At 54.8% G+C, this 6,000-nt stretch overlaps 1 non-coding gene across 1 annotated transcript; it reads right to left on the minus strand.

The window, feature by feature from the left end:
- Nucleotides 1-3,348: 3,348 nt before the first annotated feature.
- On the minus strand, nt 3,349-3,452 carry LOC138396137 (U6 spliceosomal RNA). Its single transcript, XR_011235616.1, has one exon. It is a non-coding gene; the product is annotated as a U6 spliceosomal RNA (small nuclear RNA).
- Between the last annotated feature and the right edge of the window lie 2,548 nt (nt 3,453-6,000).

Below are 6,000 nucleotides of genomic sequence, written 5' to 3' on the forward strand. Positions count from 1 at the left end.
TGAGGTCATTTTGGATTCTTTAGTGCCAGGTGAGTCACTCCAGCCAACAACACATAAAGTAGAGAGAAGACATCTCCTGTCCAAATTTACTGAGTTGTAAGCAAATGTATGGGCTATTGTTTAAAGCTACTAAGTTTTGGGGTCGTTCTTACCCAACAGTAATAACTAAACCATCCAACTAAATGGTCACTGCCTTGGGATTAGGACCTTCGTCCCTTCCCATCCACAAGGTTTTACTGGTATGCATGCAGGTCTCAGGGGGTGGAGGGACATCCAAGGAAGGAAGGACATGTTTATAAGAGAATCAGACCCCGGGGGTCTGTCCTTGTGCTAAGTGTGGTGGGAAGACTCAGGGCAAGGGCTGACCCAGGCAGGACAAAGTATCATCCTAATTTCTGGAGTGAGGAGAGGGACTCAGTTCTATTAAGTCTCGCCAAGAGAAAGCGGGCCTCATCGACATAGGACATGTAGGATGGTCTCTCATGGACTAGGAGTAGCTTTAGTATGAGCCAGATGACGCTTGGGAAGCCCCACCAGGTTGGCCTCAGAGTTGCTGGGGGAGAGATAATTCAGCTGCATCCACGGGACATTATCCATCAGGACATGGGGAAGAGGGGAGGGCAGGGAAGGAATCAGTAAATATTTATAATCTGCCTGGAAAAGGAAAATACAGGGCAAAGACGGGGCCTGGCTAAGCATCTTCTGAGGACGGGATGGAAGGGGTGACTCAGAAAGGGGAAGCGCTGGGACGGAAGGACAGCGATTCAAAGGAAAGGACGCATCAGGTACAGGTGCCTGTGGGAGCAAGGCTGGGCCCTGGGCTCCCCAGGACAAGAGAGGGCTGGGATCTGGAAAAGATTTGCAAAGGCTGCATTTGCCTTTGGAGAATTATTTTCTTCTCGAAGGAAATATAAGTACTGCCCTCAGGGAGCGCCCAGTCTCAGCGCGACACGCCCTCGCCCTCAGCACGCTCCCTGCCCTCACAGGCTTTCCAGTCTGAGGGAGGAGACAGGACGCCCTCCATCGGACACTTCTTGGTTGATTAAGATGGAAACCAGTCTCAGGAAGGCACCACCTTGCCTTCATTTGGCTGTTGAGGCTGTGCAGAGTCGCCGGATGCTGGTGCTAGATGAACCCTTTCCGGGGTTCTGACCCCATCCTTCCCTCTGCCCCCCACGTGCATTCACAGTCCCAAAGGGCTTCTCCATTTGTCACAGCCGTGCATGGCTCCCCAGCCCGAGCCCTGATGTTTCCCCACACATCCCTGATGGTCCCTGGATCTGGTTCCAAGTGGGGCAGCTGCCAACACATGCCCCTTTCCAGGGGCTCCTCCTGTCCCCTCTGCTGCAGAGGGCTGAGAACCCCACTTGTCACCTCCTCTGACTGCCTGCAGGAAAACTATGCTCCCACTCCCTGTTTGTAGCCGGGCCAACCATCCCGGGACTGGAAGTCCTTTAAGAGATGGGGTGATGGCCTGTGAGGTCATCCCGTAGGGACCTCTCCTTAGATGCCCTGCCTGGTGCCTCTGCAGAGCCCTATCTGGGCCGCCCTAAGTCCCACCAAGACTTCTGGCAGATCTAGATTGGATTCCTGGTTCTGCACTGGACAAATTACTTCCCTGGGCCTCAACCTTCTCATCTCTCGAATGGGCACGATAACACTTACACGGTGGAGTTTGAGGGTATGAAGTGATGTGGACGTGTGAAAGTACCTTGTGCACTGACTGGTTTGCAGGGTGTGCTCAAAAATGGTCATTGTAATTACGTTGTTATTCTAGTCTCCTTGCCAATGCTTTTTTCTCTCTGAGCTCCCCTTTTAGTACATTTTAGCTTTTTTTTTTTTTTTGAGACAGAGTCTTACTCTGTCGCTCCGGCTAGAGTGCAGTGGCGTCATCATAGCTCACTGTAACCTCAAATTCTTGGGCTCAAGCCATTCTCCTGCCTCAGCCTCCTGAGTAGCTGGGACTACAGGCACACAGGCACACACCACCATGCCTGGCTAATTTTTCTATTTTTAGTAGAGATTGGGTCTCTCTCTTACTCAGGCTGGTCTCGAACTCCTGACCTCAAGGGATCCTCCTGCCTCAGCCTCCCAGAGAGCTAGGATTACACTGTGCCCAGCCTGTTTTTTTTTTTTTTTTTTCTTACTTAAAAAACCCTGAAGCACTCTGGCTGCGTTTTGTCCCCATCTTTTCCAGCGTACATCCTTACTCTCCTGCTGACGAGTGAGGCGAGCCAGAGCTGGCTCAGCCCTGGAGCCCAGGAGGGAGAAAAAGGGTGGGCTGAAAGGCAGGGAGAGCGTGGAGAGAGCCCTCCTGCAGGGGCGATGGCCCACGGCTCTGAACCCAGGGCCAGGCACAAGGTGGGCTTCATGAGTATTTGTGGCATCAGTGGACAAACGAACAGGCCCAGAACACAGGCCAATCTTCTATGTCCCCCCAAACACAGCAGGAATCTCCAGGCTGGTGGAGGAGGCCTGATGTCCACCCTTGTACGTACAGCTGTCCTCTGGGCAAGAAACACTGGGGCCTGGGCCGGGCGGCCTGGGCCAGCTGTCATTTAAGGGACCTACAGTGGAGGCCCCCTGGGCTGACCTCAGAAGCTCCCTCAGGACGAAAACCTGCTTGTTCCGGGATCTTTGAGCGAAAAGGTTGGGGTGGGGCTCTGGGACTAGGGTGGGGGAGAAGAAGGCTTTCCCTGGGACTCTGGGAGCTGGGATCCCGTCTCCTGGAGAGGCAGCAGGAGGATGTCTTCCAGGAGCTATTCAGGAAGGGTGTTTGCTTAGCTGTTTGCTTTTGGCTTCCAAAGGCATTTCCACCCCCACCCCAGGGCTCCCCTACTTCCCTCCCCAGCTGCTCTCCCGCCAGCTTGAGAAAGAGACAGGACAGTGGGACTGGAGGTCGGGCATCGTGGGGGCAGCTCTGCCCCCAGCAGCCCTCCCGAGGCATCCTCCCCCCGAGAGTGAGACACCTGGTTCTTACAGAGCCTCTTCCGCACGAGCACATCCACACGGGCTTGCACACACACAAGTGTGACAGGGGTCACCATTCCTAGTCACGGGGCGGCCGCCTGGTTGGGTAAGGGCTCCCAGGGGGCGGATGAAGCCCAGCTAGGGAGTCAGCTTCTCAGGACGAGCCCCCCGGGGCTGGGGGGCGGGGGGCTGACCTGGCTGTGGTCCCGTGACCCCGAGCGGCTCTCTGGGAACTGCTGACTGTGCAGCAGTAAATACTCCATGGCTATTAATAACCTTCTATCTGGCTATCAGAATTGGTAACACTGGGTCACTGCTGGTCTGGCCCAGCCTGATGGCCTGGGTTCAAATCCCGGCTGCTAATTTTTTTTTTTTTTTTTAAATATGGAACACTTCACAAGTGTGTGTGTCGTCCTGGCACAGGGGCCATGCTAATCTCTGTAGTGTTCCAATTTTGGTGCATGTGCTGCCCCAGTGAGCACCCGGCTGCTAATTCTAAGCCCTGAGGTCCAAAACCCAAACCCAAAAGACAGCCTCAACCCTGACAGCTTCTAAATTATGTCTTAGGACAAAATCACCTTTCTGAATCCCGGCTGTCATCTGTAAAACAGGCACCATGACACCCATTTCGCAGTGTGTGGTATACGAACATCACATCACCCTTTCAACACCAGACGTAGGCAGTAGTGTCTCCGTCCCAGAGATGAGACACTGACGTTCAGGGAAATGTGGACGGGCCTAGGGTGGTGACTGGCATGCTGTGAGGACCCAGGAAAGGCTGGCTGTTGTCATTGCGTTTGGGCACGGGCGGTAGGAAGAAAGGATTTGAAAGTAGACAGAGCTGAGCTCTACTTTTGACATCAGTAGAGTTTTCTGGCGCTGTGACCTTCAGCGAGTTGCTCAACCTCTCTGGGCCTCCTTGTCTTGCTCTGTAACATGGGCACAGAAACACCTACCTCTCAGGTGTTGATCGGATTAAGTTAAATAATGAACATAAAGTGATCGCTACTTAAGAGGGACTCAATATAGTACTTATTGGATGAACGAATGACGGGGATGAACGAATTGCCTCACTCTGATGGGGTCCCCAAGGGCGGGCTCCGATTCTCTCTCATCAGCCTGCGTGCTCTCTGCAGGTGGGGTACAACCTTGGACTTGCTCGTAGGGGCTGATCTACAGACTCGCCCCCCCAACCCCGAAAAAGCTCAGCATTTTAGATGGTTATTCCCTTTGTGTGGAAACAGCCAGTGTAGACACCCACAAGGAGAACTAGAAGCAACTTTCCTTTCCTTTTAGTAATGAGGTACAGGCAGGACCCTGAGGCACAGAGTCCCAGCCCTAATTAGTCCCCACCAGGATGTGGCCCCGGGCTTGCCTCCTGGCTGCATCCCTGTTGCTCTGTGCCCCACTTCCCTAGTCCAGTCCTAGCATTTCACCCCCGCTTCTGGGACTGGGGAAGGGGACATTTTGCCCACAAAGGCTATGAGAGCTCAGGGAATTCCTTCTTGTTAAAGCCAGCGGGGCTTGTCCCCTTTCCTTCTGGCTGGGGTCAACCCCCATCAGTCCCCCGGCACTGCCTGACTCTGGCAGTCTCATTAAAAACCCAAACGTGGTGTGTTTGGGGCGTGTGGCGGTGGGTTCAGGGAGGAAGGAGGGCAGGGGGTGAGGGGAAGAGCTCCACTCGATGCTGGTTAAACCCTCCCCCAGGCCCCGTGACTTCGGGGAAACCGCCCCCCTCCCAGCGCGGCCCCCAGATGCCAGTGGCGTGCCAGTCGCCGGCCGTTGGCGTTTGCCTAACAGGAAGTTTCCCCGAAGACTGGCTAATCTTGAAAGGCCTGGTGTGGCTGCCGGGAAGGCGCGAAGGAAGCCATGACTCCCTCTCCCACCATCACATGCCCGTTCCAAAGGCCGCTCTCGAGATCCCCCGCCCAAACCATACTTTCTCCCTCCCCGGAGGCGGGGAGGGGGGGCAGCTGCTTGAGCTAGGGGTATCTGTGGTCTGAGGACTGTCTCCTTGGTGCTGTGGGGGGTCCCAGAGACCCTCATTTCTGTCCCATCCCCACTTGGGATCAATACCAGGTACTGGGACAGCAAGCTCTTCCGCAGGTCTGTCTTGAGTTTCTCCTGCTGCCTGTTACTCCTATGTGGGCCTCAGGCCTCCCTGGTCAGCTGCCCCTTCTGGGTTTCTAGATAAAGCAATAAAAATACAGGGTACCCGGTTAAATTTTCATTGTTTATCTGAAATGCTCAAATGTAGCTGAGCCTCCTGTGCTTTACCTGGCAACCCTGCCTGGAGCTGGACCGGCGAGTTCTCAGGTGCTTGGATGCTGCCAGCCCTCCTTCGTCCCCACTCTTGTCCCTGGAGCCAGTGTAGACGTTGCATGTAGGCCCCTGTCTGGATGTGTCCTCAATTTCTGCCTGGACAGATCTGCAACAAATCAGGAGCTCTCTGAGGGCAGAGGCAGGGCCTCCCCCCACCTCAGACTGGGAGCCCCCTTTGGCCTGGGTCTGTGTCACCCCTCAGCCTGACAGCTTCCCTTTCCCCATCCGTCATACTTGGGAGGACGTGGACGGGGACCCTCAAGACTGGCCTTTTCCATAGGCTCAACGTGGCTTTCAGCGCTGTGACCTGCAGAAGCTCCAGGGAGCCTGTGGGCCCACAGTCATCCATCTCACCTTTCCGCCAGTGGCAATTCTGTCCCCCAGCCCTTGTTCTGCAGGCAGCTGTGCCAAGAAGACCCTCAGGCTCTGGAAACTTACAGTGGAAATATTTCCCCTGTGCTCTGGCTGGGTCTCTGTCACTGACCAGCCTTGTGACCTGGGGCAGCTCTCGGTTCCTCCCTGGGCCTCAGGGTCCACACCTGTGCGGTGACAATTTATCTGGCCGGCTGTGCATGCAGCAGTGTTTTCCAAACTGCACATTGTGATCTATCGGTGGGTCACAAAGTCAGTTTAGCAGTTTGTGACCAGCATTATTCTTTTTCTTAAATGTAGAGAATAGGGGCTGGGCATGGTGGCTCACGCCTGTAA

The sequence above is a fragment of the Eulemur rufifrons genome, chromosome 15 (assembly GCF_041146395.1).
Source record: "Eulemur rufifrons isolate Redbay chromosome 15, OSU_ERuf_1, whole genome shotgun sequence".
In the NCBI taxonomy this organism is placed as follows: Eukaryota; Metazoa; Chordata; class Mammalia; order Primates; family Lemuridae; genus Eulemur; species Eulemur rufifrons.